Source organism: Acomys russatus, chromosome 15 (assembly GCF_903995435.1).
Source record: "Acomys russatus chromosome 15, mAcoRus1.1, whole genome shotgun sequence".
NCBI lineage: Eukaryota > Metazoa > Chordata > Mammalia > Rodentia > Muridae > Acomys > Acomys russatus.
This window is the reverse complement of record NC_067151.1, coordinates 52,298,648-52,311,585: the sequence shown is the minus strand read 5'-3', so window position 1 is coordinate 52,311,585 and position 12,938 is coordinate 52,298,648. Positions and strand designations below refer to the sequence as shown.

General features: G+C 41.4%; 1 pseudogene; it reads left to right on the top strand.

Annotated features, from left to right (window-relative positions):
• The first annotated feature begins 11,988 nt into the window (after positions 1-11,988).
• Positions 11,989-12,638, top strand: LOC127198931 (40S ribosomal protein S9-like; annotated as a pseudogene).
• The last annotated feature ends 300 nt before the right edge of the window (positions 12,639-12,938 follow it).

The following is a 12,938-nucleotide window of genomic DNA, read 5'->3' as shown; positions in this document are numbered from 1 at the left end:
TGAGACTCTATAGCTTAAGACACCGCTCACTTCCGACACTTGGAGGTGAACCGGAAGAATTCTGGAATCTTCCTCCTTAAGGACTAATTCTCACGCTACCGGAAGGAGTTGTGCAAGCTGTCAAGGGAGGAAGGCAGCGCAGGTATTACACTATGCCACAATGAAATCTCTACATGGGTTTTTTTTTTTTTTGGGTGGGGGAGGGGCATAGAATTTCTTTAAGATTACTTCAGAAACACTAACACATAAGCGGTATGCTTGCATGTAAATCCGAGGGTTACATAATGCAAATTAAAGTCATTTTTATCTTGAGGGAGAGTTAGAGGAACAAAGCTAGTCAGGAAAAGCGAGACTAGGCTCCCTAAACTGGTGGCTTTGTAAGAAGAGACAGGGTGGGTACCTAAACAGCACAATAGGGTAAGGGAAGGACCCGGGGAGCCTGTAAAGTACCAAACACAAAATATAGTTAGTGGGCTTCTGGGCCCATTCCCATCCTGAAAGGAGTTGTTTACTTGTTTTAATAACGCTATTGCTTTTATTCTCTCTGTATCTTTCTCTTCTGTTTCCTGGATTTTCAGTTCTTTGGAATGAATTTGGTTGTCTCCTAGGAAACCATCAGCGCTCACACAGCAGTCTTTAATATGTCTCACAAGAGATAGCAATTAGCGTTAGCTTTGCACTTACAAAACAAAAACTGCATCTTCAAGAACACTTTACTCAGTTTGGCTTGGTGGAGCACAGCTGCAATCCCAGCACTTGGGGAGGCAGAGGCAGGAATATCTCTGTGAGTTCAAGGCCAGCCTGGTCTACAAAGTGAGTCCAGGACAGCCAAGCCTAAATAGAAAAACTGCATCTTGAAAAAAAAACTGCCTCCCCCCAAAAGAGAAAAATATATTATTCAAATTCTTGATAATTTGGTAACAAGCTTTAATATTTTTGAATAAAGCATATTTTATTTTATATAATCTGTTTTTAGAATGATAAAAATTGCATATGTGTTCATTGACATGTATTTGGAACGCATGGATGCTATATTTGGATATGAAATGTCCTAGAAAAACCCAGTCCCTGCTATGCTGTTGGGACATCCCTTCCTGAGGAGGACCCTAGTTATAAGATGGATTGTTGGTGACAAGCTCTGAAAGGGATGTTGGGGCTACAGATCCTTCCTCTCTCTCATTCATTCTCTAGGTGCCATGAGATTAGCTGTATCTACCACTCACTATTGCCATCACCTCCCATGCTGCCACAAGTCCAGAGCATCACTGCAAGCTATGGTGCATGGAGATCTCAGAAGCCATGTATCAAGTAAATGGATCCTGCTTAGAAGTTGACTATCTGCAGTAATTGCTTCACACCGAGAAGAAAGCTAACAAGTATAGCAGAAGTGCCCCAAGAGAAGATTCTGGGAAACATTAAGTCCGTATTACCTTTCATGGCTTTTTTTTTGGTACATGCTTATATTTATGACATGTAAAACTACAGAGACAAACATTTTACTTATTCTAGACTTGAAATCATTTGTATACAGTTTTGTGTCACAATTATGAATGACCAATATTACTTTATCAAAAATTTTCCGTGGTAGTAATATTCCACAGTTTCTGTATTTTAAATAGAAAATGTTAATATTTCACATATTTATTTCAAAATGATGCTAATATGAAAACATTATAGATAAATCTTATTCTGTATCTCAGGTGAGACAAAGAGGTTCCTATTAAAGCATTTGGTAGTCAAAGTATGTTAACATTTCAAAACTGTGATTGCATATTTAAAAACCTTCAAACCAGAGATGATGGTGTGTGCTTGTAATCTCAGTACTGGGAACCTGAGGTAACATAAGTTTAAGGTCATCCTTGGGTACACTGGGAGAAGCTTGCCTAAAAGTAACCTCCAACAAACACAGACACATGTAGGTAGTAATAATAATAATAATATTAAAGTGCCTTTCCACAAAGCTTACCCTATTGGCCTTTTGACTGATTGTGTGTGGGACTACAGATTTCAATACTGGGTATTGCCACTGTTTGAAACGCTAGGTCAATCTACTTTTTGTCTGTTTGTTTGTTCTGTGAGGCAGGGTCTCATGGAGCGCACACCCGCATCAAACTTGCTATATAGCCAAGGCTGACCTAGGACTCTTAGCCCCCATCCTCATCTCTTTCTCCCAGGTGCTGGGATTACAGGTGCAGGCCACCATGTCTATTTAACACCATTGCTGATATGATAGGCAACGGCAGCTTGTCTTTGTTTGTCATTGTTTCTCGTTTATCTTTTTGTAGTGGTAGAACTGAATAGGAAAGCCTCATGCATGCTAGACACACGCTCTACTATTAAGGTATACCTTTTATGTAGCTTGTTTAAATTGCCCTGCTTTTTGGTCATGTGTGTGCTGTATATGGACATCAGTGGTCATTCTTGCGTGTCATTACCTGGGTGTTCCCATTTGGGTTTTGGGATAAAGTCTCTCACTGAAACTTGTGTATTGCTGATTCATCTAGGTTGAATGCTCATCATTAAGTTGCTCGGGTTGGCCTGCCTCCAGCTCCCTAGCTCTGAGATTACAAGCATATGCTACTATGCTCCATTTATTACGTGGGTGTTGGGATCAAACTTATGTCCTCACGCTTGCATGGCTAGAACTTTATTGGTGGAGCTAATTCCCCAGGCCCTGAGATTGACTCCCTCTGAATATCAATTATAGTCAGCATTAGAGGACATGGGCACTGTGCATAACTAAGGTGTATGTTGTAGTTGAAAGAAACAGTGTTTACTTTACAGGAGTGAAAAACATGGTTTAACCTAGAGCCCAACATATGCATGATTATGGCCTAGGAACATATGTTAGGGCTCTCAAAATACAATGTTTCAATGTGGATATAGTTTCATAAGATTTTTATGGTGACAGAACAAATATTTGTAGGAAGATGTTGAGTTTTTCTCATTTGCCCATTTACTCCCCAATAGTTTCCCTTTTCTCCCTTCTGTAGCCTCCCTCCCAAAGGACAGGGCACAAGGTTTCCATTTGAATGGTACATAGAAAAGTTTTTAAGGGGGGCTTATTTGCCTATCATTAGAAGTGTAGGGTAGTCAGCTCTGGGCATTTCCCTTTTTGTTCTCAGAGCAGGACAGAACATTCCACTGTTCTAATGTTTTGGGCTATCTGCAAGCATCTTGAGCTTGGTAAGTGAGGCAGGGAGGCTAGCAAGGATAGACAGCCTTGAATCACTTTCTAGGCTTTATTTCTGTTTTCCTAAGGCCTTAACTTCTTAGAGAAGGACAAACACTTGTCATATTCCCATGAGTGTTAGGATGTGGCCAGAGTGGTCTCAGGGCTGATGTCCCCCTAGTATGTCATCTTTAGCTTGCTCGTTTGTAACACTGAGAAAGTTTCCATCCAAGAGGAAAAGCAAAAACAGTAATTGTGCTATGGATTTATAGTTGTGCATTTTTGGAGCATCTAGTAAGTCCTCTCACAATCACAGTAGGGCATTCCCTCCTCCATGCCCCACCCCACCCCGCCCTGCACTCCTGCTTTGAATATACAATGCCACCTGAGGAGAAGAGAGAAAGGCCTGAGACAATAGAAAAGAATCTCCCTCTGAACATCTTCCTCCAATCTGGACAATTTCTGACAACAAGGAAAATGTTTCCCAATATCAGATTACAGCCAGGGCAAGGAGGAAATAGTCCAACATCCCTGGCCATACTAGATGCATTCGTTCTCTTCCTTCCTCTTCCACTCTCACATCAACCAAAGGAAACGGTCAAGCAACTCCATCCAACATGGTAACCTTTTAATCACTACCAAGTTCTCAGAAGAGAGTGCAAGCAGATGTCCCCCACCCAAGATCTATATCCAGTCCTGAGTATAGCCACAAGAAAGACAACCTGCCCTCCAACAGCAGGTGGCCATGCGCAGACTAATGATATAGGCACAACCCGGATCTGCCGCCTCTCACTTTGGGTCCTCACTTTCCTGCAGTGAGCCCACACTTGGGTTATAAATAGGAAAGGAGACAGGAAAAGCAACCTCTATCCCGGAGAAGATTATTAATAGCTAATGCTGTAATAGTGTCACAGGACACTAAACAGTTTAAATGTCTCCAGAGAATCACATGTACATGCAATAGTCTGGCTATGCATGGGAATCTATGGAGGAGCCATCTGCCGGGTGCGGCGGGGGTGGGGCATTAACGTCATAGCTTTATTGACTCAAATGGCAACTGTGAACCTGGTAACTCTACAGGCAAAGTGATGAGAAGTCGCGTTTTCTCTAAGCCACAAACCAACTCAGGTTTCTGTCACCAATTCCTGCCCATTTGGTAAAGCAGCAAGCAGTAGAGCTGAGATTCTGGTTATAGTGGCTTCGCCAATACAACCAAGTTTTTAATCCTGTCACACACACACACACACACCCATCCCCTAAGTCAGACTTTTTTGAAATTTTGATGATATTGTCTATCTTTTCAGTGTTTAGGACCCAAGCCAGAGCCTTGAGCTTGATAGGCAGGCACTCCACCACTGAGACAAATTCCCCACATGACAGTACACGTTTTTAAAAAAATTTCTTTTTGACTGACACCTAAAAGTTACACATATTTATGGAGTACCATGAAATGTTCTAATAAGCGGATACACTGTAATATTTAAATCAGGCTAGATCTACCCATCTCTTTTAATAACAGGTCATTATTGACAAACATGGCCACCCTTGTGAAACCCTTTTGTGTGCAGTGGTACCTGAGGCTGTTTGTTCCTGAGAGTAGCAGTCTTTCCTGGTTAACCATTTCACAGCTCCCTACCAGAACTAGTTTTGAAAAATGTTCTCTACTAGAAATCTGAGTTTGGAAGAAAAGAAAAAGAGATGTACCTTTTCTGCTAGTCAAATACTTACAAAAAGGGATCCAAGACACAAATATGTGTTCTTTTCCACCAGGGCCTCCTAATAGAAACTACTAGAATGAGAAATGTGTCTGATACCAATAGTTGAAGTGGCCCCAGGCTGAGCACCAGTAGCTACAATGGACACTTCATTTTTCCTAGGCCTCTTTAGGGTTTTGCATGAGGCCTGAAAGGAAAGCTGAACAATCAGCAAGAACAAGGCAAATGCATGATTTAAATTTTATGTAAACCGGGTGTATAGCTCAGTGGTTGAGTGTTTGTCTAACATATGTGAGGCCCAGGATCAAATCATAGAACTGCATTATAGGACATAGTAGAGTTCACAAACATGTTTAATTCTATGTGTGCTCTTATTTTTGTTTATTATTGTATGAACATATGGTATGCGTGTATGTGTACATGTATATTTGTGTGTGTGTATGTGTGTGTGCATGAGTGTGTGTATTTATGTGTGCGTGCATGAGTGTGTGTGCATGAGTGTGTGTATTTATGTGTGCATGAGTGTATGTGAGTGCATGTATGAGTGTGTATATGTAAGCAAGCATGAATGTGTGAGTGTGTGCATGAGTGAGTATATGAATGTGTGTGTTTATGAGTGTATGTGTGTTCATGAATGTGTTAGTGGGTTTACTGGTGTGTGTGTGTGTGTGTGTGTGTGTGTGTATAGGTCAAATGACAATTTTGTGGAGTCAGTTCCCTTGCACCTTCATGGAGTTGTTCTGAGGCTTACATTCAGGTTGCCAGCTTATGTGGCAAGTGTCTTTACCCAATGAGACATCTCACTGGCTTGAATATGTGCAGTGTCATGTAGGCTTGATGGCAAGTGCATTTGGAGGGAGTATGATTGTGTGAGAGCATGAACTGATCTTCATAAGCAGGAATTTGACTCTTTGGCTGGTCTCCCATGTCTCAAGTCTCTTTTCTCCAGGCACAGCATGGTGCCTTTGGAAAGAGGACCTTGTGGCTTACTTCAGGAGGAAAATCTTTCCTGCCTGTCTTATCCTGCTTCCAGGAGGAAGAAGCAGAATGGTCTAAGGATGTTTTCCTATGCCTACCAACTTCCCTACTGCTACAGGGTCACATGTAGGGGCAGGACCTGGGACATTGTGAATTAAAAACAATAAACATAACAGAAAACAGTGTGTCATGAAATTAATAGTATACCACGATCAGAGATACAGCCCTAGGAGTAAGCAGGATCCCATTTTCCTGGTCCTTTCTCATTTTAAGAAGGGAGGAGGATACAGGTCAGTGTCAGAGCGTTTGCTCTGTATGTTCACATCTCTGAGGTCCTTCAGGAGTCTAGCAAAAAAGGAGAAAAAAGGCAAGGAAGGTATGTGAGGGGGGTGAAAAATCACAAACAATGTTGACTAGACAGAGAAAAGTCTCCCAAATAAATCTGGATTGCAGGTAGTTCTCCAGAGAAATCAGTAACACTAATGACAGGATAGGTTTGCTGGCTCTTTATGGGCTCGGCAGTGGTTATTTGAAAGGAAAAGTTGAAAGGACCCTGCTTGATCCTTGGTCCTGAAGTTCTAAAGGCGGGACACAAATGGTTGCTACCAACATGGCCCTGGAGAGGAAGGAAGAAAGAAACTGACGCTGAGTCTCCATTAGTGCTCTGCCTCTACTGAGATTCTGGGCAGGAAAAGAGGCCAGGAGAGGGCTCAGAAAAATCTGCATTTCCCTCCCCACAGAATTCCTTACCCTGTTATTTTCATTTGGCCCCAAGGCTTTGGAGGGATCAATACAGATACTTTCTAGGGAAGGAAATAAGACAGGAACATGTGCCCTGGTAGGGTGGTGCTTAGAATATTGAACAGGCTTTGGCATAGCTTGATGCAGAAGCAAGGTAAAATTCTCCTAGGAGAGAAGTGCTACTGTAGTTTGCTGCTCCAGGGGAGAAGAAAGAAAATGAAAGCGGGGAGAGGGAGAATGCGTGGAGCCTTTTACTCCTCCCACCTCTGAAGTTCACAAATGGGATGGTGAGCTGAGGATGCAGGAGCCCAGAAAAAGCACTTTGCTGTGATGAAAACTATTTCCTACCCCATCATCACTGCGGCAGAGGGCAGTGAAAATGCCTCTGCCTCGATTTTAAATCAAAATTCATTCTCCGGGGCGGCACTTGCTTTCTTTCGTGTTTCATTTGATGGCTGCACTGCTGACACGGATTCGCAATGGTTACTAAAATATTCACTGCAAAGAGCCGGTGTGAAACAGTTTCATACGCCGTTCCTCTTACTCATCTGGATTAACCTTTCTCGAGAAATCACAGCATTGTAAACACCCCTCAGCATTAAATAAAACACAGCGGTGTGCAGCGTTAAATGATTGCTTCAGCTTTTTTTTTCTGGCCCAACGCGTGACTTGTTTTATTTAGCAGTTTCTGCATTCCCCACTGTTTAGCAATCAGGCACCGTTGAATGCTTTGCTTCTACTTCCCTTCCCTGGTTTAATGAGGTACAAGATAAAATACTCAGGCCTCCCATTTTTTTTTTTTTTTTCCTCCTTTGGAAGATCAAGTCTTGAATAAGAATCAGATTTGGAAGGTCAGTGTTCAAAGGTTACTGCTGAGTCTACTTAGTGTCAAGAAAACAGAGACCAGTGCCCAAAGAGGCAAAGAGCAAGTCAAGATTGGTTAAAAAAAAAAACTTGTAGATATTAATGCAATGTTGTGACTGAGAATTCAAATTCATAAAAGTCAGGAGAGTCAAAATTATGACCCTCCCAGCTCTCGTTATTTCCTCCTTGCACACATGATAGTATTTTATGTACTGTATTTGCTGTTATATTTATGCCCTTATATGGAATATGCCAACTTATAGTTGCTAGGGGAAGCATAACTTTCCATCTCAAACTTTCCTGCATTCTAATTTTTCAGTACAATTAGCATTAGCGCATCTCCATTCACTTTCCTTTCCCCTGATTTCTTAAGGAAAATGAAACTAGGTGTCTGTTTAAAAGCTCCCTGTTTTAACTAATCTTTGGAACTCATTGTGTATTTGTTGTCCAGTCTGTGAATAATACAGAAAAATTCCTTTGTTTGGGAGAAGAGCTTTATCGGGCTTGCAGATTCACAGCACCCATCCAGACATTCTTTGTGGAGAAAACAGACAGACATGTACTGGATCTCTCCAGGGTCCTGACATCCTAATCCAGGGCTGTTCACAGCAGGATATACATTGTTTTACACTCATAAGATTTGAGAATTAAGAGGAAGGATAGCAGGCTACCAAGAAGAGACTTGATACCCTATGAGCATATACAGGGGGAGGAAGTCCCCCTCAGGAACAGTCATAGGGGAGGGGAGTAAGGGGAAAATGGCAGGGAGGGAGGAAGGGGAGGATACAAGGGATGGGATAACAATTTAGATATAATATGAATAAATTAATAAAATATATTTTAAAAAGATTTGAGAATTAGAATGGTAACTACAACAAAACAGAAGCAGGGAGATGGGTCTGTGTAACTTCACAGGATTGAAAAGAATCTGAGCTGAAAAGATATTTTCACTGGACTGAAAATTGCTCCAGCTCCATAGGAGTGAATTCTTCAGATTCCTTGGTGCACAGCCATCTACGCTATCTGCTCTGATCAAACCTGGTGAATGCGGTGCATTTAGAAACAGAGGTGTGCTCAAACTCATTTACAGACACTATTTATTTCGCATGATTTTAGCTGGTAGTAGTTTATGATAGGAAGGGTTTGGGATGATGCTGTTATGAACGGGTCACTTGGATAAGGACTTAACCACTGTGTCCTGACTAGACCACTGCACATTTAAAAAAGATTGTATAAAAATTAACTGAGTAATTTGTGTAACTCTGTATGTACTTGTGTATCTTTATTTTGTTACATTGCTAAGAAACAATATATATATGCTTATATATACATATATATCTATTGTACATGTGTATAATATGTCTGTGTAGGCACATATATTTATCATATATATATAGTTTAGTACATACTTAATAACATATAGTTATAAATATTATATATATCCCATCTTATAACTATCTTTCCTTTTTTGTACCTTCAAGTACGGTGCTAACCAATATTTAGTTTTTTAAAAAATAAACTTTACAAATTGATCTCCTTCAGTATTTGCACTTCATTAAGCCTCAAAATGCAAATTATTTCTTCATACTCAGAAAACATTTATTTGGTTGGTGAAAATATTTTGGTAGCTTATGAGTTGTTTATTCACTTTTATTTGTTCTTTTATTTAATATTTGATAAGTATTTATTGAGAACTTATGCCAGAAGCCAATAATATTTAGAAACCGAGTGAGTGGGGCTTGAGGATACAGAAGTAAAGAAGACAGAGTGAAATATTCCTATGAGGTTATAGCATAAAATGTTGTCAGGAGGACTGTCCAGCAGAGCAACGATAATACCAGATATGTAGTTTAAAATATTCTTATAGCCATATTACAAAAATAAAAAGAGATGAAGCTAATGTTGACAGTACATTTTATCCCAGTAGGCATAAAAGTTTATTATCTCACATATTATTCAAAGTATTAGTGAGATAACTTGCATTCTACTTTTACACACGCTCTTTAAACCCTGCTATGTATTTTGCAGTAATTACACATCTAAATTTTGACTAGCCATATCAATATTGCCAATAGTCAGCATAGCTGCTGCTTGCCATTTTGAACAGTGTGGATCCTTTAAGCCAAGCAGCTCATGTCACACTCTATAGCAAATGAACATTCAATAGCATTTAGAAAAATAAGGGATCACATTTCCTTCAGCTCTAAGTTAAATGGCCCTGGATATTTTCAATACACATTAGTATCCCCAAGGTATTCATTAGTACTAAGAAGAAATTGTTTAAATCAATGATTCTTGATGGTGATGTTAGAATTAATTAGTAGCGTGTCAGAGGCACTTTGGTTGAGATAATCTTGGGGACTGATGTGTTCCTACTTTTGGTGACTTACTTGTGTTCTAGAATTTTAAAGAGGGTCTGAATTTGAGCTTTTTGAGTGCAGTTGAATCAGAAATATATCCCTAGAGTCTAAATTGAGATTTTTTTTTCCTTAAAGAAATTAACATAGAAGTACATAGGATCAATGAGAAAGCATGCAGAAGCAAGACACTGGGCGATGGATGCTTTGTCTTCTAGGTACCCTCATTCCTCCTGGTCCAGAGAGCTCTGAAATCCAAATATAATGGCCTGACAGTAACAGCCTGAGCATGGCCACACTGCAGCTGAGGAAGAGTTTCTGCACTCTGGATTATATTATCTTATATTTCAAGGTGAATCCTGTTCCCATGGCAATATACAAGTCAAGCATTTAAAAACCTTAAAATGGACTCCAAGGAAACACTCCAAATAGAAACAAGTGACCTCACAGAAGCCAAAAGAACAGGAACAGAAATAGCCCAGGCATGGAGAGAAAGTGCAAAAAACTTCCTTTGTAGTTTTCCTGTTTGGAGGAGTTCCCCAGGATTATGGCTGCTGCATCCAGAATGCACGAGGTATTAATTAATTCGAGGGAATTTAGGTTTCTTCCCATCATAAAAAGAGAGAATGTTCTCTGCTTCCCCGAACTGGCCCAGGCAAGAGCATTTAGCTTGCTTTGCGGTCAAAACAGCAGTTGACTTGTGTGGGTGGGTGGCCCGAAGCTTGTTGTAGCAAGGCTGTGGGGGCTTCTTCTTAGGACATCGACTGCCACACGTTCTTCCTCAATTGTAAAGCAGTTGGTAGGTGGGAAGGACTCATCCCTGAAGACTGTTGAGAGGATATGCGTACAGTTTTATGAATGTCTTCTCTTTTATTACCGAGTGATGGGGGATGTACTAAAACTTGACAGAGCAAGTGTATGTTATAAATCTGTGACGGAGAGGGTAGGGGGTCTGAAGGAAAAATGCACTGTGGCCATCATTTCAACTGTGGTCATTCCCCATAAGAAATGTGAAATCAAAAGAAGGGAAAGGCAAGCGAAAATTAACTTTAAGTCCCAGAAGCTGACAAGCAGCTACCATGATTTACAGCTGAGTCACATCAAGTCCAGTGTTGAAATGAGAAACATGGAGGACAGGCGTTTTTATGTTGGCTGTAATTGGACAAGTGAAGAAAATGATTTGTTGAAGGTGACGCTAATGACAACAGCCAATGTCACACCCTGTGCTGTGAAAAAAAAAGAGCACAGAGACAGAGCATATTGTGCCCAGCTTGAGTTTATGAGGAAAAAAAAAAAAAGGTTTTTTGCCAGAGGGAAAAATTTTGGGACTATAAAAAATGTAACTGTGGAGACTTATGTCTCTGGCCGGGTTCCTATTTGGATTGAATGGTCTCTCCGTGCAGGCTAACTGCTAACTGGGATCTCACCAAGTGTAGTCCCCCTCAGCCTGCACTGCTTTTCCAGGTGGTATTTTAAAACTTACTGTCTTCAATTACGGTAGCATATAGCTTTAAGTCCTGCTGGACTAGGGATAACATGATGTTTGAAAAAGAACCCATTGGTTTTAGTGATAACTTTTGAGTCATCATTCGGTTGCACTGTGTCCCTCATCCTTCCAGATGGCCTCCAGTCCTGTACCTCCATGGTTAGTTTACACATTCACCAGTGCTGCCAACTTCTTCATTTTTCATGGCTCATTTTCTCTGTGGCCTAACCTTGGGGATGAGTGTGGCACTATTTTTTTTTCCCCTGTCTGGATTGATTCTCTGTGTCAAACTAACAACCAAAGAGCTATTATTTATTTATTGGAGGAGAGCTTGTGAGAACATGAGCTTGGGTGGGCAGGGTACCAGGGGAAGATATGGTGGGTTTAGGGGAAGGCAGAAGAATATGCTCAAAGTAATTCTATGAAATTCTCAAAAAAAAAAAAAAAATCCTTACAAAGGCAAATAAAAAAGAATAGACAGCCCCAATGTTATAATTTTTATATTAAATTACCACCCTCCCTCAATCCCAGAGTCCCAGAGTTCTAGATTCCCATGCATCGAAGGCTGGTTTCTGAGTGACACAGCTGAGAGATGGCAGAACTTTAAAAAGTGGACCTGTTAGCTCCTTGTCACGGTCGTGAGTTCATAGGCGCAGCGGGCCTAAAGAAGCCAACATGCCGGTTGCCAGAAGCTGGGTTTGTCGCAAAACCTATGTGACCCTACGGAGACGCTTCGAGAAATCTCATCTCGACCAGGAACTGAAGTTGATCGGAGAATATGGGCTCCGGAACGAATGTGAGGTGTGGAGGATCAAGTTTACACTGGCCAAGATCCTCCAGGCTGCCCGGGACCTGCCGATGGTCGAAGAAAAGGACTCGCGGCGTCTTTTTGAAGACAACGCTCTGCTGAGGCAACTTGTTCGTATTAGGTTTTGGATGAGAGCAAGATGAAGCTGGATTACGTCCTGGGCCTAAACATGGAGGATTTCTTGGAGAGGCGGCTACAAACCCAGGTCTTTAAACTGGGCCTGGCCAAGTCTATTCACCATGCCCATGTGCTTATCCGTCAGCATCACACCAGGGGCCGCAAGCAGGTGGTGAACATCCCATCCTTTCTTGTCCGTCTGGACTCCCAGAAGCACACTGACTTCTCCCTCTGTTCTCCTTATGGTGGTGGCCGCCCAGGCCGAGTGAAGAAGAAGAATGCCAAGAAAGGCCAGGGTGGTGCTGGCGCTGGTGATGACGAGGAAGAGGATTAAATGAAAATCTTCCTGCACTGGAGGACTGTCTAGTTTTCCAGTTGACTAATAAAACAGTTTACACTTGGGGGAAAAAAAGTGGACCTGTTAGACGGAGGTTTTCAAATCAGGGAGGCCACTAATGGTGTTGGTGAGATGCTGCCTCTTTCTTTGCCTTCTTGATTCCCAGCCAAGAGGCGAATGACTCGGTTTTGGGCACATTCCTGCCAGATATGCTGCCCCGGCCCCATGACAAGAGGCCTCAAAGCAGTAGATTTGCCCAGTCAGGGGCTGGGATCGCCAGAACTGTGGATAAAGGAAGTTGTTGCTGTATATAACTTGGCTGCTTTATGCATTTATTTTTAACTATTTATTTTATATTTTAAT